The sequence below is a fragment of the Spermophilus citellus genome (genome assembly GCF_964194105.1).
Source record: "Spermophilus citellus genome assembly, chromosome: 9".
Taxonomy (NCBI): Eukaryota; Metazoa; Chordata; class Mammalia; order Rodentia; family Sciuridae; genus Spermophilus; species Spermophilus citellus.
The window spans coordinates 138,744,056-138,768,365 of NC_138191.1; the positions used below are offsets into that span (position 1 = coordinate 138,744,056).

The following is a 24,310-nucleotide window of genomic DNA, read 5'->3' on the forward strand; positions in this document are numbered from 1 at the left end:
CTCTTCTGGCAATTGAAGTGAGTCCTGCAAAATTGATATACATTCCGGTGTGGCATAGATTCAGATAAAATTATGTTGGGAGAGGTACTCTAATTTTTTGTTGAAATAGATTCCTCTGAACCTGGCTTCTAATCCCTCTACCCAACACCCTGAACTGGGTTTTGCCTGGTGGTGGTGCCAGTGCTGTGGCATGTTTTTGTTGAGTCCTGCCACATGTTGATGAGTTTGGTTTTGCTATTGCTCTCAGTATGCAGTTGTTGGGTGCTGATAATGGTAAGGTCCTTGCCTCACCGAGTCACACGCTGTCAGTAACCTCATTTCGCAGATGTGCAGGGCGACAGGGTCATTGGCCAGGTGTAAGCGGAACCTGTGTCTGAACCTGGGCTGTGGGCTGCCTGCCTCTGGAGTCTGCTCTGAGTATGACACTGTGGACCTCCTGGCAGGAACTTGTCTCTGCTCTTTATTTCAGAAGTGGTCTGTTTGCCTTCTTGTATTATAAAGTGGGGCGCAGTCCGCTTGGAAGTTTATTTATTAACAATTTTATCTGAAGTGTTTCCTTCAGTGGCTTCTGTTCTACCTTCAGAGACGACAGGTATTATGCAACTTGACAGTCTTGATATCTTTTCTAGCTACTACTCTTTTCTCTTTTAAAGTTAGGCATTCTGTTTCCACCACCTATTTATTTCCTGTACCATCTATACTGTACTCATTCTTTGGGGATCTTGTTCCTGTTGTCTTCATTTTTGTCTTTGATCTTTGCATTTTAATAATGCAGACATTTGGCTGGATATGGTGGTACACACCTGAAGTCCCACTTATTTGAGAGACTGAGGCAGAAGGGTCAGTTGAGCTTATAAGCTTGAGACCCTATCTTAGAAAGAATAAAATAAAAGTGTTTACTGTGTTTATTGGAGAACTCAAAGGGAAAACCTATGTATCTTGTAAGAAAATAACTTTATAAGATTGTTTTTATTTATTTATTTTTAGTTTTTGTTTGATCATGCATGTTTATAGAGTTTGGATCATATTGTATATGTAGATTTTTAGATTTTGATTTTCTTTGTTAACTGTGTGTTTCTATATTTATATTGCAGTACTAGGGGGTTGAACCCAGCGGTCCTGTGTCACTGAGCTACACCTCAACCCTTTTTATTTGGATGGGCCATGTCCATCTGTTGAACACGCTAGTTCTGCTACTTCTACCTCAGTTTTCTCATGTCTCAGGCATTTTGAGGATTAAATGAGATGGTGCAAATAAAACATGGAACCTCATGCTTAGTAGGCCTGACAATGTTGGCTTCCACAGCTACTGCTGATTGCTTCTGACTCCTTTGACAGGTCCTCCTCTCTTGATATGCTTCCCCACTCCTTCCTGGCCTTTGGTTCCTGTACTGGGTGTTACTTAGTTGAGGTCTCCAGGGGTTCTGCTGGGCTTTAGGTTGGTATAGTATTTGCTTCCTACAGCTTCTGTAACTAATTATCACACACTGGGTGGCTTAAATGAACAAATTTACTGTCTCACAGTTCTAGAGGATATAAATCAGAAATCAAGGTGTGGACAAGGCATACTCGGAAGTTTTCAGGGAAGACACCCTGCACCCTGAATCTAGAGCCTCATGCATGCAAGCATGTGCTGTCATTGAGCCAGCCCCCTAGCCTTCTCTTACCCTCTTTATTGGTAGCAATCTTTGTTGAATGGCTCCTAGATGCATCACTCTAGTTTTATGCCACTTTTTACACAGCCTTCTCTCTGACAATCTCTGTTGTCCTTAGGACACTAGTCATTGGGTTAGGGCATACACTAATTCAGTGTGACCTGCAGAAATCTCTTTCCAAATAAGATGTGGACCCAATAAAATTAGGTTTAAAAAACTTAATGACAAATATATTTTAAATTTTAAAAGATAGTTTGTATGCAAAATTAAATTTTTCTCGTCAAATTTACTTTTAAATATTTTAACTTAAAAACACATAGTTCCTAAACTAGCTGCACTTAAAGAATTTTAGTTTTGGCTAATTTTAGCAGACCCTATCTCCTGTGGTCCTTAGCTTCTCTCAGTATCTGGGGTTTGGGTAATTGCTAGGGGCCAGCTGCTGAGACACTTTATGTCCCTTCTGTGTTCCGTCTTGTCTCTTTTGTGGGAGCAAAAGAGCTTGTTGGTGATTTTCACAGGAATAGGTAGAGGCTGTTGCCAGTGTTCATCACTGTCTTTTGGGGACCAGTAGTCTAAATCAGAAGTCTCTAAGAAGGTGACACAAAGAATGCCCCAGAGCCATGAATTTTTCCCTTAGGGTGGGTATGTACTCTGCTCTCATGTTTTGTCTCTGCCCTTCTTTGAAGACACTTTTGATTGTCCTAGCTTGGAGTATGCTATAGGGATGCATCGCAACAAAAAAGGATCATCTGGCCTAAGCTTTTAGCATTGCCAAAGTTGAGAAATTTGTCCTGCAATTTAAAAAACCAAGTCACCATGCCATTTTATCAGTGATCTATTGCTGCATATCAGACTACCCCAAAACACTGGATTGTCACTTGTGGGTTTGCAGCCAGCCACCAGGTGGTGTCCCCCAGATGGGCTTTTAGCTAGGGTGCTTCAGCCTCTGCCTAGCCTCTCCAGTGCTTAAAGGTTCAGACCTTCACCCATAGTGTGTGGGTTCCAGGAGATGGGGAGCTGCATTCTGTCAGTCAGTACAAACTCACAGCAGAGACTCTGAATGGATCTGAGGAGCCAGCTGCAAAGATTGGCCTATTTAGATCCATCACAGCCTTTCTATAACATTACCTTTAGAATTGCCTGCTCAGTAGGCTGAGGCAGGAGGATCAAAACCTCAGCAAAATGAGGTGCTAAGCAACTCAGTGAGACCATGCTTCTAAATAAAATACAAAAAAATAGGGCTTGGGATGTGGCTCAGTGGTCTAGCACCCCTGAGTTTAATCCCTGGTACCAAAAAAACAATGCTGAGACAGGAGAATTGAAAGTTTAAGGCCAGCTTGGGCAACTTGGTGAGTGACTGGCTCAAAAAGATCTGGGAAGGTGACTCAGTTGTAGAGCTTCTGCCTAGTGTACTCAAGGCCGTGAGGGTTCAATTCCTAGTACTGTACTCCCTCCCCCAAAATTATGCTTGTTGATCTCATCTTCTAATCATTTATTCTCTTGGGGGAGACAGCAGACTAGTTAGTAAGCCAGTTTCAAACCATATGGTGAGTGTGTGGAGGTACTGCGTGAAAAGGACACTTGGCGGGCTGGGGATGTGGCTCAAGCGGTAGCGTGCTCGCCTGGCATGCGTGCGGCCCGGGTTCGATCCTCAGCACCACATACCAACAAAGATGTTGTGTCCGCCGAGAACTAAAAATAAATATTAAAAATTCTCTCTTTCTCTCTCTCTCTCTCTCTCTCTCTCTCTCTCCTCTCTCACTCTCTCTCTCCTCTCTCACTCTCTCTTTAAAAAAAAAAAAAAAAAGGACACTTGGCTTGGGGTACCTGGGGGGGGACTTTCTAGTGAGCAGTGCTGGAAGAGTGAGTCAAGGAGTTAAAGAGCCTCAGTATGGACAGTGACCGTGGGTGCTGTTTGGGTTTTTTTTTTTTTTTTTGTACTGGGGATTGGATCCAGGGGTGCTTAAGCACTAAGCTACACCCCCAACCCCTTTTTATTTTTATTTTTTTTTAATTGGTTGTTCACAACATTATAAAGCTCTTGACATATCATATTTCATACCCCTTTTTATTTTTAATTTTGAGAGGATCATTAACCTATTTGCCTAGGTTCTCGCTAAATCGTTGAGGCTGGTCTTCAACTTGTGATCCTCCGGGTGTATGCCACTGTGCCTGGCTGACTGGGTTTTAAGATTCTTAAGATTCTTCAGATTGCTGGGCACATATCTGTACTCCCAGTAATTTGGAAGGCTGAAGCAGGAGGATGGCAAGTTCAAGGCCAGCCTCAGCAACTTAAAAAACAAAAGGGCTGAGAATATAGCTCAGTGGTAAAGTACCCTTGGGTTCATCTGCAGTAAAACCGTCCCCCCCCAAAAAAAAAAAAAAATTCTTCAGATTGATGAAGAATGGATTGTTGGGGAAAATGTAGAAATAGAGGTCATTTAAAGGAGACTGTTGGTGAAAAATGATGTGGCTTCCAGCAGACACTGGTATTGCTATTTTATGGACCATAGGGTAAGAAACGAGCACAATCTATGTCACAGGAGAGAGAATGGGTACAGCAAAGGAGGAAGCAGGAGGTTGACAGTTCTCATCTCTTTGTGTCGTTGGGCCTGGCTCATGGGGCCAGCTATTAGGATTGAGCTAATAGTCATATGACCTTTTAATCATCTGGTTTCATAGCTTCAGATATTCTCTTCTTCTGTGTGTGGCCCTCTCATTAGCAGTTTAGATATGACAGGGACATGTGGTCGACCTATTTTTGTTAACTCTCTGGTTGAATAGCAGTTTGAATTAGCATAAAATTTTATTTTATACAGAAATGGATAGAACTGGTTGGCCTCAGCAGACAATAATATTGTGTCATAAATTTGCAGCTCTTTCATGCATAATAGTCTTCATAAAATGCTTACTGGGCTCAGAATATTAGGTTTTGGAAGAGACAAGGTAAGACCGAGAAAGCTGGTTTGAGGCTCGGGCAGTAGCTCAACAGCAGAGCACCTACCCAGCATACACAGGTCCTGAGTGTGGTTGCCAGTATCACAAAAAGAGCAAAACAAACAAACAAACAAAAAACAAAGAATAAAAAAGGAAAGCTATGTTTGATTGCCAGAGGGAGGGATTTTATTTTTATTTTGTGGTGCTGGCATTCAAACCTAGGGTCTCCCACATGGCTAAGCAAGGACTCTACTGAGCTACTCGTGTACTCAGCCCTAGAGGGAGGGATGTCGTAAAGCAGCATTGTTAGCATGTTAATGTGTTGTTCTTTCACATTGAGTATGAGTAGCTGAAGTTTTGTGCCTGTAGTTACGAACCAGACGCAGCTTGTGTGTAGATCTAGCTGGGCCATCTGGAAGAGGCACAGAGGAGTTGGCAAATGAGGCTGACTGTGGCTAGACCAGTGGGCCCTCTGCGTGTTCTCTCTGCTCACTGTTCAGTTGGCTAAGGCTGGGAGACTCACTGGGGAGGAAACGTGGACAATAAGAAAAGCTCCAGCCGTTACATCTGTGCTGCTGCCCTGCCCTTCCTGTTACTTGGTAGCTGTGCCTGTAATTGAGCTCTTTGGCCTGAATTTCAGCCATGGAGCTGAAATAAACTTTCCTTTACCTTATAGTGTTCCATATATCTCAGAGCTGGAGGAAAGGAGTTTGAATTTTTTTTTTTTTTTTTTTTTGAGAGAGAGAAGAGGGGCTGGGGATGTGGCTCAAGCGGTAGCGCGCTCGCCTGGCATGCGTGGGGCCCGGGTTCGATCCTCAGCACCACATACCAACAAAGATGTTGTGTCCGCCGAGAACTAAAAAATAAATATTAAAATTCTCTCTCTCTCGCTCTCTCTCTCTTTAAAAAAAAATTTAAGAGAGAGAAGAGAGACAGATTTTTTTTTTTTTTTTAAAGAGAGAGTGAGAGAGGGGGGAGAGAGAGAATTTTTAATATTTATTTTTTAGTTCTCGGCGGACACAACATCTTTGTTGGTATGTGGTGCTGAGGATCGAACCCGGGCCGCACGCATGCCAGGCGAGCACGCTACCGCTTGAGCCACATCCCCAGCCCGAGAGAATTTTTTTTAATATTTATTTTTCAGTTTTCGGTGGACACAACATCTTTATTTTATTTTATGTGATGCTGAGGATAGAACCCAACGCCCCGTGCATGCCAGGCGAGCGCGTTACTGCTTGAGCCACATCCCCAGCCCCGAGTTTGAATGTTTTTACCTTAAGGAAATTAGAAATAGTTGAGTGACAGATAAGTTGACCCTAACTAGAACATTATACAGTATGCACGTGTATGGAAACCTCACATGGCACCCCATAAATGTGTGCGATTTTATGTTTTTATAAGCTGAAGTTAATTCAAATTTAAAGATACCCTTCCAATAAAAGGATGATAATTGTGGTCACCTACTGTGTGGTAGGCACTATATTGTGAGCCAGAGCTTGGCCAACTATAGCCTACCATTTCTTTGTGTGAGCAACTAAGAATGTTTTTTATGTCTTTAAATGGTTCGAAAGCAAAAAGAACAATACTATTTTTTTTTGACTTGTGCAGTTTGTGTGAAATTTATTTTCCAGTTCCTTCACTGTGGGTTTTATTGGCATGCTCCTAGGGTCCTTTGCATGCTGTATTTGAGTCTATGGCTGTCCCTCTACTATAGTGGTGTCCATGACACCTGTAATGCACAAGATATTTGCTGTCTGGCCTCCTCAGGAAGACCTGCCACTCTGCATGAGCTCTGATTACCATGTTGTCCTTTGGTCTCTTATCAGCAGAGAAGCAGCCCTGGGTCAGGTACAGTTTGCCTGACCTTCCAGAACTGGCACCCAGACACACCTTTCTGATCCCAGGCTTTCTGTTTTCAATCACTGTGCAGTCCTGCTTCCCACAGAAAAATTCCTTTTCCTTTAATAATATTGGTTATCAGTTGTGTTCTAACCTTGTGCTGGTCCAATGATGGGGTATCCTACACATGAGAAACAGGTAGGTCTAAAATGTTCAACTTAAATTGTTGTAGGTATCTGTGTAGGACAATGGCTGTAACAGGGTAAGTCTTTTATTATCGTACCTGAAATTTTGATGCTCACAGGATAGAAATGCCTTAGGAAAATTCCTCTGTGGTGTTTGTGCTGCAGTGTCTAAGAAGGAGGACTTGGATGAGGAGAGAGCAGGGGATGTTAGTAAAGTTCTTGGGAGTTGACAGCATGACCACATGTGCAAGATGCCAGGACTTAACCACCGTGGCTTGGCCATGAGGAGGACATTTGGGTCTCCTGAGTATAGGTCCTTGGGAAATCCCTGAAGTGCCTTTTGGGAGCTTGCTGTCGGCTTTGGGGCTTCCCCAGCCAGCGCTGGCTGCGGGAGCTTTTCTGTGGTGTACTTTCATGGAGGTGGGAAGTTCTGAGCTCAGTCCCATGCCCGGTTGGATGTTTGCCATTTCCTTGTTTCTCTGTGGCCCTCCTATTACCACTCCTAGCCAGAAGCACCCCACAGCCTGTTAATGGCTCTCAAGGGTTGAGGAATGAGTTCTTAGGGACACTTGGGGTTGTCATAGCCTGGAGCATCAGAGGGCAGATGCGGCTCAACACTGCAGGCACAGGCCCACTCCACACCACCACAGAGGAGGTGGTCCATCCACATGATCAGCAGTGCTGTGCAGGGCGGGGGTGGGGGGGCTGGCTCCCTGTTTTGTGTGTGGGGCAGCATTTGTGTGGCCTTGACTTGCTGCGATTTAGATTCTGCATCCATCCAAGTGGGGATTCCTGTGTGCTCCACTGAGTACTCTCAGTATCTTTTTTTGTTTTTGTTTTTTTAATGGCTTATTAGTTCTACTTTCAAGAAGGGGAAATCCTTGGTAACCTGTGGGTATTAAGGGTGGGAAACTGAGAATGTTCCTACACTGCCCCTGCAGGGTACACTGCCCTCCTAACCAAAGGGCAGCTCTGGGGAAAGGAGGCCTCAGCAGGTGTCTGGGGCTCTTGGTCCTGGTTGCTCTCCTAAAGCCACATCATTTTTATTTTAAAATAAATTTGAGTACATTATAAAATGGATGAAAATTTCGCATTAAATTTCACCCTTATCACTAAAGACTTCAGGGTTTGAGAACATGGGCTTGTTTGTATATGGCTACAGTTGTCAAGATCAATGAGCTTCAGAGTCTACACCACTTTCTCTCAGGCTGTGGCCAGTCAGTCCAGCAACATGTGCCACATTTAGACATCAGGTCTGTTCTTCTTTGCTATCTTGCGTTTAAAGAGTACAGGCCAGCTGTCCTGTGGAGTGACTCTCACTTGAGGTCATGGTTGGATCGAGGTTTTCATTTTGGGCAGAGTATTGTAGGGATGTGTCCTGGGCCTTTCTGAAGAGTCGGCTCCAGGGCTGCTGGATTCCACTTCCTTGAGGTTGCTTTTGTCTCTGCTGTCTCCTCACCTTTCCTGACCTTCCTTCCCACTCCTAGTCCTCAGGCTGCATTGCAAACTGCACTTTCACTGGGAGGTGCCTTCAATAAGCAGGTACCTGCTGGGTTTTGTTCTGAGACATAGGATTGGGAAATCTTCCCTGTTCTTGACGAATGTATGGCATACAGCCCACTCCTAAATCAGAGGGCATGCTTTGTGGGTGGGGCTGAAGGTGAGCCAAGAATGGCAGGTGTGAGGGCCTTGCCTCCTTTCTTTGCCCCTCTCTGCCAGTCTCCTCCTCTTTTTCCCCTTCCTCAGTTTGGCCTGTCCTTTCTGCCCATTTCCTTCCCTTCTCCACCCATACCCTCCACCCTGATGGACTGTCATGTAAGGTCCAGATTTGGGTCTTGACCGAGAGAGCCCCAAATTCATGGCACCCTTAGTGTCTTAGGATTTTCACTGTGCCCAGAGTCGTAAAGGCACTAAAAGTTCCCTGCACTGCCAGGCACGGTGGCACATGCCTGTGATACTGGCAACATACCAGCAGCTTGGAGGCTGAGGCAAGAGGATGAAGAGTTTAACGCCAGACTCAGCAATGCGATGAGACCCGTCTCAAATAAGATCCAAAAAGGGCTGGGGGTGTGGCCCAATGGTTACGCACTCCTGGGTTCAATCCCTGTACCACACCAAAAAAAAAAAAAAAAAAAAAATTCCAGAAATTGAGTTGTGAGAAGAGCTTGGTAGCCATTGGAAGAATAATACTTATAAACTGAAAGATACTTATATTCTTAAATAGCCACGATTGTTAGTTAATGGACTGTAGAGCTTCTTATACTTCAGAATCGGGTTGGACTCCACCCGCTTCACTTCCTGTGCCATGCTGATGTACATATGGTAGGTGCTTTTTCTTACCAAAGACCAGGGAGAACCTGACTGTCAGGACCTGTGGACTTAGGGAGGGTGTAGCGCCACCTGCTGTTCGGGCCCTGACTTCTCAAGCTAGCAGCTCACTTCTGTCCAATTTTGAGTTCATCACAGTCCTGGGTATCTCATCATTCAGTTTGGGACATGCGATTTTTTGGGAGGTGGGATACAGGGGATTGAACCTGGAGTGCTTTACCACTGAACTACCTCCCCTTCCCTTTTAATTTTTATTCAGAGACAGTCCTCTGTAAGTTGCTAAGGGTCTAATTTGCTGAGGCTGGGCTTGAACTTGTGATGCTCAATCCTCCTGCCTCAGCCTCCTGAGTAGCCGGGATGATAGGGTGTGCCACCGTGCCCAATTTGGGATATGAGACTTTTAATGGCTTGCAGTCTGTGCTGAACTTGGCACTGTGTACTGGTGGGGTGGTGTTCTCACAAGAAGGGCCCCACCCACTGGAAGTGCTGGCTAGGGAGGAAGTGGCTTTCTTGCCAAAAAGTGTCTGTCACAAGAGGGGCCACTGGAAGATATCAGGAAAGACAGTGGATGACAATATAAAGGGTCTCATCAGTGCTCATACCATGCTTCTGTGGAAAAAGCAAAATGTATCGTCTCAAATGTATAGTTCAAAAGAGACTTGGAGAAGATAGCCTGTAGTTTTTCTTGACAAGTGTGACAGGTAAACTGAAAACATAAGTGATCTGTTAGGTACCAGGTGACTACTTCCATCAAATAACCAGATTCTGGCAGGGCCCTTCTGTTCTTCACAAAGTAAGCCTTTAAGACAATAAGGATAGTCATGAATACTTTTAAAGAAAAACATTAAAGAGTTTCTCTATTGAGTCTCATTTTTAGGGGCCACTCATCTGTTGACCACTTGTATTTTGGGAAATTACATTGTTAACTGATTTATCTGTTTGGATCTGTGTTGATGCTTTATGACTCACTCTTCTGCTAGTTAGATAGTGCCTGAGTGAGAGACAGAGGCTTATGTAACTTGGAGAGGATCTGTTACTGTGTTGTAGACACTAGCCTACCGGTGCTTCCTTCCAGGGACCCCAGCCCTCATCCCTGAGGCAGGGAAGCTCATCTACCTAGTGAAACATGGGAAGTGACCAGGTCGGAGCTGGCATGCAGTCCACATGCCCTATGCCCCTGGAGTGTCTTCCTCTGTTGTTGTTTCTAGGGTGCTTCCCTTAGGAGACTCCACACTGAGCCTCTGTCTCTTCTGAACCAGTGCTGTTTTTGAATTTTAAAAGAAAAACTGGTTGTTGGAATTCACATTCTCATTTGTCCCAGCTCATCACTGGACTTCATTTGGTAGGATTCGGAGGAGGCAAAAAAAAAAAAAAGAAAGAAAAAGTCCACCAGTAGGTTAAGCAAGTATTTAAGTGGCTGCTGCATTCCCATCCCACAGCACAAGCATGCAGTGAGGAGTGGGTAGAGGCTGGCCCTGAGCTCCATGCCCCTGGCCTGCTCCCCCCACTCCCCTCCCCACTTCAGTGTCCCCACTGCTGTCCAGTTTTGTGGAGACAAATGCCAGGTAGCTCCCTTACCTTGGGTCCCTCTGATTTACTCTCCTGGCTGGGAGTAAAAGACCAGGGGCTTGTTTGTTTCACGGAGCTTGTAGTCAGTCCACATCAATGAGTCACCTGTGCAGAATTTTGTTTTTCTAGCCTGGTTTTCTTGTATTCACTAGCCTCAGTGAATTCCTATGACTTTGGGGGTTTTGATCAGAGTTTTTATTTTCCTTGAATGTTTTGCTTGCTTAAAGCTTAACCAGGAAGGAAGATGAGGGATAAAATGAAATGTATATATCCTTAAAACAGGTTTTTGTAGCAAATGTTTGAACTTCATGTGGACTTCCCAGCCCCTTGCGTGACTGGACTTTTCTATACCTGGAATGGAGGCAGTAAAGTATTTGCTTCTCACGTCTAGAGATAGAAGCAGCTGGTTTGTCATGGTTAGTGTAAGCAGGTGAGAAATCAACTAGTGTGTTTGTCCTTCTTGGATTTCTGTCAGCGCACTGGAGCAGCCTTCTCTGGCTACCCTGTATCAAAGACCCCATCCCACCTATGCAGCTTTCTCACCCAGTGCTGTTTTCCTTCAGTGAACAGCACCTGATGTATCAAAACTGAAGACATTGTTTATATCTGCCTCAACTGGAAAGTGTGCTCCACAACAGCAAATCCTAGTGTCAGTGCCTGGCATGGTGGGGGCTTGGTACATAAGCGAAGGAAGGCTCACCTGGTTGTCGAGACCATGTTGTTACTGCATGCCCATCAGCAATGTAAAATGGGCCTCTTGTTTGGTTTTGGTGTGTGGCTGTGTTTGCACTTAGACTCCAGGTACACATGTGCTTAATTACTTCACTGCTGCCCAGACTGGCACGTGGTATTAGATGAGGCCTGCTTCCTCCTTGGACTGCTTCTCCAGCACAGGTTAACTGGAGCTGGAGTCATGGCCAAGCCAGAAACCTTCTATGTTTTGTGTTTTTTATAGGAAATAAGGTACTCATGTCTTCAGTTGCTGAGTTTTGGAAGTATGTCTCTTTCCTTGTCTGTGGGAAGTATTTTACTTTCTAAAATTGTTTCTAATTTTTCAGGGCAAAACACTTTTTGGCATTTCTGTTGGATTGGTGATCCAAATCCAGCAGAGTGTACCACTGTCACCCAGTGGCCTTCCTAGGTCTTCTGACCCAGAGGCTTGGGCAGGAGTACCTGGGGATACAGTTGGTAAGGAAGAGGGTTTTGAGTTAAGGCTTAGCTAAAAAAGTTTGATTTTCTTCCGTAGGAGTATTTGAAGACTTTTGAGCGGAGGAGTCACATGTCAGAGCTGTCCTTCAGAAAGATAAATTAGGCAGTGATGCTTAAGATGGATTGAAGAAAAAAAGAGGTGGGGTGGAGAAGCAAATTAGTAGTAGGCTAAGCAGGGAGGGGAGTTGGAAGGAGGCCAGGCAGTGGGTGCAGAGTGCAAGAAGGTGAGGGACATTGACAGGATGGAGTGGTGACTTGGTGGAAGGAGCTTTTGAGTCTGCTGGAGGAGATTGGTGGGACCTCAGTGGGTTTGTGAGGAAAAAGCTCTCCCAAGCTTTGCTTTAGAAGGGGAGTCCGAAAGCCAGTGCATAGGATAGGGAATTGAGCCCTTACAACATGGCAGAGGTAGAACTTTCTAGGAATTTAGAAATTCCTAGGCTATAGCCAGGAAAGGGGAATAACAAGAATGGAGGAGAACTCAAGAACAACAGTTTCCCCTAAATCAGCCAGAGGATGTTGGCTGTGGCTGTGATGTGTGTGTGTGTGTGTGGGGGGGTCAGCTAAGACCGCCTGGGGGTGGTGGTGGTGGAACACTCGACTGGCACGTGTGAGGCACTGGGTTTGATCCTCAGCATCACATAAAAATAAATAAAGGTATTTTTTTTTAAAAGAAAGATGTGTTTTTTGGAACATGTGATGGGCAATGGCAGACAGAGGACTCAAGCTTGGAGGACAGGGCAGAGATGGGGGACTCGGGAATCCTCGGAGAGACCATTTATGCAGCTGTGAAATGAGGATCTGATAAATGTATGCGCTGGCACCTAGGAGTGGATGCTTGGTGGTAGGATAGGTATGGGGATGCCTGTAACATTATTAGAGTTATTCATTTCAAGAAGTTAACCAACTGAAGCTCTAATTAAGAAAAAACAAAAAAGAATGAGTTGTAAGGACTGGAATGTAGAGTTTAGGAAGGGACAGGAAAGGGAAACAGCTGAGTGGTGCTTGCTCCCTCGCCTCTGCATTACTCTACTCTGTGACCTTCCAGACACAGAGAGCCTGCACCTCTCTCTGCCTCATTGTTGGAGAAGAGTTTGTTTGGTCCAGCTGAGCTGGGTGTCTGTTCCGATCTGGGTACCTGTGATCAGGGTGAATGGTGGCGAAACAGGATCATGCAGGGTAAAGGTGCTGCCAGGAGCCAGCAGCCATCCAGGACTGGAACGTGGAGGACAAGGGGAAACTTTTAAAAGTGGCTTGTAAACTAAACAGAACCCTCATGCCCAGCAGAGGGCCCAGAGCAGAGATGAGGATAGGGCATGACTCTTGCTCATAGGCCCTCACATAGGAAAGTGGCAGTGGATGGAGAGCATGGGAGACAGAACCGCTCACAGGGAGAGAGGTGACAAGCAAGGGCTGACACAGAGGCCTCCATGAGCCTTGGGGTAGGGCAGTGAGTTTCCTGGCAGGCAGGCAAGGAGGAGGAGGGAGCCTTCTGAGCATAAGAGGAGTGTGAGGAAGGGGCAGATGTCAGAGCTGCATCTGGGGTTTTTTGTTCTTTTTTAAAAAAATGTACACAGACATTGTTCTAAGTGGGAGTAAAAGTGTTCATGTCTGCCACTGGGTGCAGGATTTAGATGGTGTCACCCTCACTGTCCTGTCCTCTTTGTGTAGCTTCTGTCCTCTGACCATCCCAGGAGTGATGGTGGTAGTCCTGGCCTCATCCAAGCATGAGGGGACACTCCATCTGATGGTGCATGTGTGTGGTACTCGGCATCATTATATCTGACTCCTTGCATCTGGCCCATAAGTACTTGATGCATTTGATCGTTCATTAAAAATGGTGTGCACTATACTTTTTTCCAGATATATAATATATATAAATTTTAAATAATATGTACAAATTATATAATAAAGTATTTTTGTTGCCCAGGCTGGCTCTGAACTCTTGGGTTCAGGTAGTACCTGTCCCAGTAGCTGGGACTACAGGCTTGCACCCCTGGAAATTTTGTCTTGCCTTATCTTTTTTTTTTTTTTTTTTTGGTACTGGGGATTGAACTCGGGGGCACTCGACCACTGAGCAATATCCCCAGCCCTATTTTGTATTTTATTTAGAGACAGGGTCTCATGAGTTGCTTAGTGCCTTGCTTTTGCTGAGGCTGGCTTTCAACTGAAGAGCCTCCTGTCTCAGCCTCCTGGGCCATTGGGATTACAGGCATGCGCCACTGCGCCCGGCTTCCCTGGAGATTGGTCTACCACTGAACTACCTCTCTAGCCCCGCTGTTTTTTTTTTCCCCTCCAAGGAAAAATGGGGGAAATCTCAAGAGAGGCCTTGGGATAAAGCAAGTAGTATATTCTAGGAGAATGCAGGTCATCTCCAAAGGGAAAGAAAGCTCCTGGCCCTTTTTATTTTGAAACAGGATCTCACTAAGTTGCCCAGGCTGGTCTTGAATTTGTAATCCTTCTGCTCCAAACTTCTGAGTAGCTGGGATTACAGGCGGGTGGGTATCAGGTTTGGGGTTTGTTTGTTTGTTTGTTTTTCTTTAGTTGTAGATGGCCACAGTGACTTTTATTTTATTTATTTATTTTTATGTGGTGCTGAGGATTGAGTCCAGTGCTTCTCACGTGCTAGGCTAGCGCTCCACTGCCGAGCCACAACCCCAGCCCTGGGTTCTTGTTTTTTTGTGATGCGGATCAAACCCAAGGCCTTTAAGCATGACAGACAAGTGCTCTGCCATTGAACCACATTCCCCAGCCCCAGCTATATTTTGAAAATCTAGTTTGATGGCTTAGAATGTGGATATCCTCGAGGCTCACTGTGCATTGCTGTGAACCTCAGATGCCCAGGGTGCTCCGTGCAGCTTGGCACAGCTAGATGTCTGGGGCCAGACCTAGTGGGGACCACTGCTGCATCAAGTGTGACTCTGCATAGGTGTGGAGTGGGAATGAGGGCCTCACAAGGCCAGAGAGGCAAAGGAGGCTTCACTTCCACTGGGCCTTCAGCCCTGGGTGTGGGGATATCTCTTCTGTTGTGAACAGCCTCTGGTAATAGGCACCACATACCATTCTCACCTCATCCTCACTGCTTTCTTGAGTATGGGGCTCTGGTTGGAAGCAGTTTAGGATGGTGCTCTTTGCTCCAGCTTCCACTGCTGTTGTGGGGAGGCTGAACTGGTCTCTTGTGGCCCCTGTTTTCCACCTGGAGCGTAGGTGCCTTGATGTCAGCCTTTCCTCTTTTGTGCCAGGCTGTCATAAATATTTTCAGTCTGGAAATGTGTTTCTATGTTTTGTGGGAATGGTTAAATCTATAAGGGGCTGTTTCTGGTGTGCCTCCCCATTTCCGTACTGGATTCTAAGTGCTCTGAGCATATTACAGTTTTATATAATTGTCAAATATTCAGTGGTCACATCTGTTCCAAATGTCAAAGTGACTTTTTTCTGGCTAAGTCTGAGGTCCTCCCCCTGTTAATACTGAAGTTGAGAGAGTCTGGAGAGAGCTTGTTGGCTATACTATACAGCATAAAGCTAGATTCACTGGGCACAGTGGCATATACCTGTAATGCCAGCTACTCAGGTGACTGATCAGAAGCGTTGAAAAGTTTGAGGTCAGCCTTGGCAACTTAGCAAGACCCTGTCCCAAAGTAGGGATCTAGTTCAGTGGTAGAGTGCCCTGGGTTCAGTTCCCAGTACTGCAAAAAACAACCCCACTCAGCAACGTGAGAGAGCTGGAGATGGAGGTCAGTGGTAAAGTGCTTGCCTAGCATGTGCAAGGCACCTGGTTCCATCCCTCATACTGCAAAAAAGAAAGTAAATAGCTGAATTCATCTTAGACCTTGATGGTCTCAGTGGCAGCACAGTTCGTTTTTTCATTTACTCAAGAAAGATTGGAGAGACGTAAGATGTGACTATGAAGTTGTTAAATGGTGTGACACTGGATATCTGGGTGGCCAGTGTCCCCAGACCGATCATGGCTTTGTATAGAAAGCATGTGCATTCAGTGCTTTGAGGAAACCTGCCCTGCATGGTGGGAGTGAGGCTGGGGGGCCAGGTGTCTGAGCTCATCACAGGCACCTGCGTGTGACTGCCCATGACAGTGCACTGGATTTCTTTCAGGGCCTTTTTTACAGACGCTAGCCTTTCATCTGCCAGAATGAAGCAAAGGCCACTCCTTGGGCTGAGGCAGCCTTGTCTTTTTTTTTTTTTTTTTTAAAGAGAGAGTGAGAGAGAGAGAGAGAGAGAATCTTTAATATTTATTTTTTAGTTCTCGGCGGACACAACATCTTTGTTGGTATGTGGTGCTGAGGGTCAAACCTGGGCCGCACGCACGCCAGGCGAGCTGCTACCGCTTGAGCCACATCCCCAGCCCCCAGCCTTGTCTTTACGTGAGACTAAACTGTGAGCAGAAGTTGGATGGTTTGCTTTTCTGCTTTGTTTTGGCCTTCAGCAGGTGCCTATAGTAAGCTTTCCTCTCTACTCAGTATTCTTGAAGAAAAGCATTCTGGTGCATACTCGGGACCCTTCAGAGGAGAGTGTGTTAATTCTGAGCATAAATGTGAGACACACTAAAAAGTAATCTTGTAGCAGTGTGGTGGTACACACCTGTAATCCCACAGGCTTGGGAGGCTGATGCAGGAGGATCACGGGTTCAAAGCCAGTCTCAGCCACTTAGCAAGACCTGTCTAGAAATAAAAAATTTAAAAGGCTTAGGGTATGGCTCAGTGGTCAAGTGCTCCTTGGCTGAATCACTGGTACAAAAAATAATAATAATCTCATGCCAATAGATAAAGAAATCGGTAGAACTACAGACTCAGTGATGAGCTGATGTTGGAGCTGCCAGATGGGAACAGTCAAGTGACTTGGTTTAAAAAGCTTTACTGATGACAGTGTACACATGTCACTCATAGAAAGGGAGCTGCTGAAGAGACATGTCACTCTTCAGCACCCAGGAAGGAATCTTGAAGCTCACCAGGTCAGTGGAAATCCAGTGAGGTATGCTAGCAGAGAAGGAAAAGGCTACGACAAAGATAGAGTCTCCAGGGTATCCTGGCTGTGACAGACTGACTGCTGTGACATCTGACTGGGGCCCTGCTGTGACAGACTCACTGGGGCCCCCGGAGGTGACAGACTGACTGGCTACATATAATTGGGGCTGGGGGGGGGGAGGAGATTAGGACAGAGGCTGTTTGAAGAGCAGTGGCCAGGAGGTTCTCAGTGAGGGAAGACTGTGGGTGACAGAGGCCTGTGATGCTCAGAGAGCTCCAAGCAACACCAACAGGGACAGAAGCTCCTGGCACCAAACTGCTGAAAAAGATGACATTTTGAATATAGCTACAGAAAAAAAGAATCAAAAAAATTACCCTGCACTTCTTATTAGACACTTCAAGTGAGAAGACAGTGGAGTGACATTTTGAAGGGGCTGAATTGGCCATCCAGAGCTCCATACCCAGAGAAGAGGTGTTTTCAAGTTGAAGGTGGAGGAACAACTTTTTCTCCCCGGGGGCTGTGTGGTTTACTGTACTACATGTGCTCTGTGAGAATCGGGAGCTTCTCTGGGCAGGGTTGTCATGCACCTGCAGTCTGCATGAATGGTAGCTCTCTGGATGTGGCACAATACCCAGCAAAGCCACCCTCAATTCAGAGGCCAGCTGCGCTTCTGACCAGCTGGTCAGGAGCTTGGGAGGCTCCCTGATACCTCCACAAGTTCAATATTTTGCTAGAATAAGTCCCAGCATTTAGGAGAGCACTTTACCCCTGGATGACTAGGAATAGGAGGTACACCTGTGATTGTATGCATGTCTATCCATTATGAGCCCCATGCTCAAGATTGCAGGGTTTTCCCCCAGAGTGGGAACCGAACCCAGGCCTCAAGCATCCTAGGCAAGTGTTCTACCACTGAGCTACCCGCCAGCCCTTGCCACCTTCCTTTTAGCCTGGGAGTACTTCCTTCCCTTCTGCCAAAGCAAGATTATTTCCAGTGCCAGACCTTGAATGAGTGACTTCTCAGAGGAGCCCTGCAGTTTTTCAGGAGCCTGGGTTTTGCTTCAGAAGCGCTTGCTTGGCGAGGGTTGGGAGAGGGACATTTGTCTGTATGTGATAACTGTGCAGGAGTACATACACAAACACCAGAGGGCCCTCCTTGCCTTCACACTGCAGGGTGTGTGGCCCTCTTGTCAGAGCCCTGGTTCCCAGGTGTACCTCACTGTTTACTCTGTCCTGCAGCATGAAGCTCAGCTTTCAGACCTTTTTAATTGTTCCTTTTGCCTTCAGTGTACCCATAGGTGTACATACAGTCTAGTGACTCATTTGTTGTTGGTGGTTTTTAAAAGGTCTTGCTGTTGATGTTGAGCTCTTGTTTTGTTTGAAAGAATTTCAAGCTTTTGTCTGTCCTTGCATTAGTTCAGACCCGTGCAGTTGGAGGTCATGGTAGAGCTGCTGTCGTTCTTAGTTGTGGTAGTCAGTACCTCATGTTCTGCTTGTTCATTACGTTTCCATCCGAGACCTCTTCAGCAGTGACTTGACGTAGTCTTCAGCAGCCCCAGTTCTTTACGTACAGCTCGTGGGGCTGGGAGTGTCTTGGAATTCATACCTTTTCCAGGTTTAGAAAGATCAGGTGTGCATGTGCTATGCAGCTTCCAATCAGACATATGAGCACAGCCTATTCACACTGACTGGAAAAGAAGAATTGATGCCATGAGCCTGTTCTGCTCTGGTGTTGGGAATCTCTTAACCTGTTACATGAGTAACAGGGTGTGCCTATGTGTTCTCCCGACTTGTTGCTATGCTGAAACTGGAGAAATCGTTCCTGATAGATACCTTTTCTTGATTCAAAATGTCAATGCAGCATATAAAGAAATTCTCAAGAGGATTCAGCTTGTAAATTGTAAAAAATAAATAAATAATATCATACTTAAAACCTCAAGATGGACTAAAAAAATATATATATATATAAAGAATATAATCATTTTATATTGCTTAATTAGCTCTACAGAATCAAAACATAGGCTGGGTTGATTTTATCATTGGAGAAGACACCTAATTTTTTTTTATTTCTTTTTTTTTTTTTTTTTTTTTTTTTTTTTTGGTAGTAGTGCATGTCACTACTACAGTAATGCTCACATGTGCCCCTGAGCCACATCCCAGGGGCACTCAACCACTGAGGGGCACTCAACCATTGAGCCACATCCCAGTCCTATTTTGTATATTATTTAGAGACAGTGTCTCACTGAGTTGCTTAGGGCCTTGCCATTGCTGAGGCTGGCTGTGAACTCCTGATCATCCTGTCTCAGCCTCCTGAGCCACTGGAGTGCGCCGCCATGCCCTACTCGCACCTAATCTTTAACGTAGTAATTTCATCTTTGGAAATCCCCTAAGGATTTTAACTTAATACAACCATGAAAACAGACCACCTTTGCAATTGGGCTCTTTGGCTAAGAGGGTTGTGGTGCTCATAAGCACTGCAGATGGCTGACATGCACTACATACTTTCTTGTGTGATGTGGCCTCTCTGCTCTGGACGGAGAGGCAGGCCTGATGAAACCGTCCTGATGTCCATAAACAGTTGGATTGCCCCACCTGTGGCATGTGTCCTGCTTCAGCTCTTTACCCCCAGCCACGGGATCTTAGCCCAGCCATGCTCGTGTATTTCTTAGGCCTTGCCTGAGTGCTGCAGGTCCTCTGAAATCAGCTTCTCTTGGTTTTATTCATTTGCATTTTTAGAATCCCTCTCTCTCTTTGAGTTGTAGGATAATTTCCCATGTCCTCTCTACTTGAATGCAGGACTTATGTGTGGCTAACAACAACTGTTTTGTTGACTTGTGTCTTCAATGTATGGCAGATTGATGAAATTACATTATAGAAACTTAACACCATTTATTTATTCGGTGGGGGCGGATATTGGGGATTGATCCCAGGAATGCTTTACCTCTGAGCCACATCCAGAACCCTTTTTATTTTTTATTTTGAGAACAGGGTCTTGCTAAGTTGTATAGGGCCTTGCTAATTTGCTGAGGCTGGCCTCAAACTTGTGATCCTCCTGCCTCAGCCTCCCTAGTTAACTGGGTTTACAGACATGCACCAGTGCACCCTGCTCAACAGAATTTCTTGATGAATAGGTGCTCAGAGGACTTGACCCATAAATGACTTTAAAAATAAAATGGAGTTGTCAGGTAAACTTCAAAGACCAGCATTTGAGATTTAGCCAGTGGCACCCTAAATAGTGGTAGGAAGGAAGGGGTCTGCTGTGCGGTGGCTGGTTCTTCCTCCTTATGGCAAGGAATGGTCTGGAACCTTTGTACTATGCAGGTGTTACACAGGTCTATCCACAGAAGACAAGAGTCTGCCACTTGGCTCCAGAGGGCATAGGATGGCTATGTTGGGTAAGGTTTGGAGTATTCAAGATGTTTGTGTGGGCTGGGGATGTGGCTCAAGCGGTAGCGCGCTCGACTGGCATGCGTGCGGCCCGGGTTCGAACCTCAGCACCACATACCAACAAAGATGTTGTGTCCGTCGAGAACTAAAAAAAATAAATATTAAAAATTCTCTCTCTCTCTCTCTCTCTTAAAAAAAAAAAAAAAGATGTTTGTGTATGTTGGGTTTGTTCAGAAAATTGATGACAAATCTGAATTTACTCCTAAATCTGATTTGAATTTTAATTATTTTAAGTTTTGACCATAAATACTTTGAACTTTTTTTTTCTTCTTTCTTTCTTCCTTTTTTTTTTTTTTTTTTTTTGGTACTGGGGATAGAACCCAGGGGCACTTAACTACTGAGCCACATTTCCAGCCCTTTTTTTTATGTTTTCTGTTTGAATTTTTATTTTGAAACAGGGTCTTGCTAAGTTGCTTAGGGCCTTGCTAAATGGCTAAGGCTGGCTTTGAACTTGTGATTGTCTAGCCTCAGCCTCCTGAGCCACTGGGATTACAGGCGTGTGCCACACAGGTGTGCACCTGGCTCAACCACACTTTCTGTTCTAGCAAGTGTAGTCATGTTGCAAAATGTTGAATGTAGGTCTTGGTTTTATTAAGTCCCTAGTTTCCCATTTTTCTTTAAGGGTAGTGCTGCTGGTTTAGGCTCATGCGCTGGGGAGGCAGGCCTGCCCTGGCCTTGCTGTTAGCCAGAAAAAGAGTCCAGAGTCCTCCATGACTGCACCTTAGCCTGGCTCTGGAGGTCCGTCTAGTGCACTGCACATGGTGGGCGTCTGTTTTCCTCTGAAAGAATGGGGAGCTTGAACTCTGCTGTAGCACCTGAACCACAAAACCATCTAGGAATTCCCAGTAGAGAAGCTGTGGTTTATTTTGCGGACTTGTTCTTGTCCTACCTTTCTCTTGATGTGGAACATGCCTGGAAGGATTTGTGTCTAGAGAGAGGGATACATTGTAATGCTGTTCTAGAGGAGGAATTCTCACCTGGGACTGGGGCCACCCCCTGGGCACACCAGGGGGCAGTTATAGCCGGGAACGGGGCTACTGGACATCCCCATGGCCTTGGAAACAAGGTCAGTGGTGCCCAGGTTGAGGTTGGAGACTCCCGGGCGGTCTCAGGGCGCCCCCCCTTGCTACTGTGGCTGGTGGCGGTGGCGGTGGTTTGCCTTCTCTGATGGATTTGTGTTCCCTGACTTCCACGCCCACCCTTTCTTTTTTGAGGTGAGAGTCACATAACATAAAATTAAGCCATTTAAAAGAGAACAATTTGGCATTTAATGCATTCACATGTTGTGCAGCTACCATCTTTTACCCAGTCTGCACTTTCATCACCCCAGGAGGAAATTCTGAGCCCCATAAGCTGCTGCTCATCACCATAGCCCCTGGAGACACTGCGCCCTGTCTCTCTGGATCTGCCTGCTTGGATATTCCATATAAATATGTGTGACCTTTTGTGTCTGGCTTTTTTTTTAAATACCTTTATTTTATTTATTTACTTTTTATGTGGTGCTGAGGATCAAACTCAGCGCCTTGCACATGCTAGGTGAGCGTTCTACCACTGAGCCACAACCCCAGGCCCCGCCCCCCCTTTTGTACTGGGGATTGAACATGGGGTGCTGTGTGACTGAGCTACCTCCCCAGCCCTTTTTCATTTTTTATTTTGAGATTGGGCCTCTCTTAGTTGCTGAGGCTGGCCTCAAGCTTGTGATCTCCTCTTGCCTTAGCCTCCCAAGTAGCTGGGATCACAGGCGTGGCCACTGACCATGTCTGACCTCATTACTGAGCAGGGTTTGTGAGGCTCGCGACGTTGTAGTGTGTATCAGAGCTTTGCTCCCTGTATGGCTAAGTAGAGTTCCACTTTGTGGATACATCATGTGTTTCTGGCCCACTAGCCCATTGATGGGCACCTGTAGTTTCCACCTTCTGGCTAGTAGGTGTGTCTGTGCGGCCTCTGCAAACTTATTGAATCCTTGTCTTCAGTTCTTTTGGTTATATACCTAGGAGTACAGTTTCTGAGTCCTTTGGTAACTGTGTGTTTAACTTTTAATGAACCATGGAACTGTTTTTCTTGCATGCCCGCTTTTACTTCCAAAAAACATGCTTGCTTTTACATAAGTAGTGTAATTCCAAAATTAAACTACTTTGTTAAGTGCCTTAGAATTCACAGTCCACCTAGAGGACAGTGGCTTGTTGATGCCTCTCCTGCCCCACACTAGGGGTCATAGCGCAAGTCCTGGATGACTTGTATCAGAACATGTAAAGGACTCTCAATAGTAACAAGTTCTGGCTTGAAGAGTGAGCAGCCAGAAGTAGTCTTTTTTTACAGAATTTAATTTGGGGAGTTACAAAAACCATCTTTATATATTTGAAACTTAATTTCTAGGAAGGTACAAGCAGACATTCCAGAAGAAATCTAGAATTGAGCATTTTCATTCTGTCTGGAGTTGTGTTGAGGAGTCAGAGCCTCCCCTGTAATCTCAGGCTGTTTCAGACAAGGCAGTGGGTGGAACAGAGGCACAGCTTGGAAGGTCCCCTGTAGGCTGGACAGGATTTGGAGACAGCCAGCCATGGCTTCCTAGGGATTCAGATGGAGGCCCTAAGTAACAGGCCACGTGTGGGGTGTGGGCCAGGGCAGCCTTGGGGCCTCTTGTCACAGTGGGTGCTCTGAATGCTTCTTGCCCACCTTCCTTTTGGTTTAATGCCAGATGTTTTCCCTAGAGCGCTTCTAAGTGTTTTCATATGAAGTTGAGATCAGATTTCTTTTCTTTTTTTTTTTTTTTTTAATATTTATTTTTTAGTTTTAGGTGGACACAATATCTTTATTTTTTATGTGGTGCTGAGGATCAAACCCAGTGTCTCACACATGCTAGGAGAGCACTCCACCTTTGAGCCACAATCCCAGCCCAAATTTCTTTGTTTTTATAGTGAAAAAGAAAGTGTTACAATGGTACCAAGTGAAGCAGTTTGAGGGGAGGCACAGTAATAGGGGAGAGGTAGAGGAGTGTATTGTTACTTAAATGTAACTGTTGGTACAATGGAACATTTTCATCACACTCTGATCATAGTGCAAACAGCATTTTCTTTTAGTTACAGACAGATTTACCTGTGTTGGAGACCAGACCAGAAGCACTTCTGAATTAAGGTAATTTCATGTATTAAGTGATACTCATCAGTTGTTTTTTGTCAGGGGAGGTGAGGCAGGGTACCAGGGATTGAACTAAGGGGCACCGAGCCACACCCTAGCCTTTTTTATATTTTATTTAGAGACAGGGTCTTAGTGAGTTGCTTAACACCTCACTTTTTGCTGAGGCTGGCTTTGAACTCAAGATCCTCCTGTCTCAGCCTCCTGAACCACTAGGATTACAGGCATGCACCACTGCACCCAGATGAGTCAATTCTTAAAATACAATGTGTGAATTTTGTCAGGGGTTTGTGTGGTGGTAACTGGGATTGAACCAGGGCCTTACACATGCTGGGCAAGTGCTCTACCACTGAGCTACACCCCCCAGCCCAAGACACCCATCTTTTTTTTTTTTTTTAAAGCAAGCTTCCATTCAGCATTTAGCAAGAAGTCTTCAGGTCCCAAGAGGTGATGAATTACAGTCTGGACAGGAGCAGTATTTCTCCACTATTTTCCATCAGAAAGCCTGAGAGTCCTTTTCTCAAATTGGATGCTGGTTGGAACACCAACACCTGATGTGGAAGAAGATAGAGGCATGATCCAGTGCAGGAGCCCCTATGTGCATGTGTGAAGTGCAGTGATGAAACCGGCGTGCCCCGTGTTGGTGGGTAGAGGTTCCTGGCGAGGGCATGCGGTTTCTTTGTGTTTTTCTTGTCATTCTTTGAAGTTTGGGCATCCATCTCTGTGCAAAGGTGAACTTGGCACCATCTTCAGAAACTATCTAAAGTGGATTGTAGACTGCATATATGTTCTAGAATTCAAAAACTCCCGGAAGAAAACAACCACTGGGAGTTTGAGTGAAGCAGAGACATGGCGTCAAAGACAGAATCCAAAAAGGAAAACATTTGTAAATTGGACTTCATCAAAATACAACACTGCTCCTTGAAGGGCGTTGCTGGAAAACGAGACACACCATGGGGTCAGTAGAAGACATTGACAGATCACAAACTCTAGATGGTTTGTAACAGAATATGTAAAGGACTCTCAGTAGTA

At 45.4% G+C, this 24,310-nt stretch overlaps 2 protein-coding genes across 6 annotated transcripts in view; both read left to right on the top strand.

The window, feature by feature from the left end:
* Positions 1-24,310, top strand: part of GNB1 (G protein subunit beta 1) — a 71,388-nt gene that overhangs the window by 10,188 nt on the left and 36,890 nt on the right. Inside the window, exon 2 of one of the 5 annotated variants that reach the window (XM_081305203.1) lies at positions 23,224-23,278. The exons of the other annotated variants lie outside the window; for them this stretch is intronic. The gene's annotated coding sequence lies outside the window, so the exon portion shown is untranslated. The remainder of the gene's footprint in view (positions 1-23,223; positions 23,279-24,310) is intronic. 5 annotated transcript variants of the gene reach the window in all.
* The window catches only part of LOC308655244 (cyclin-dependent kinase 11B), a 143,784-nt gene that overhangs the window by 9,484 nt on the left and 109,990 nt on the right, over positions 1-24,310 (top strand). The window lies entirely within an intron of this gene.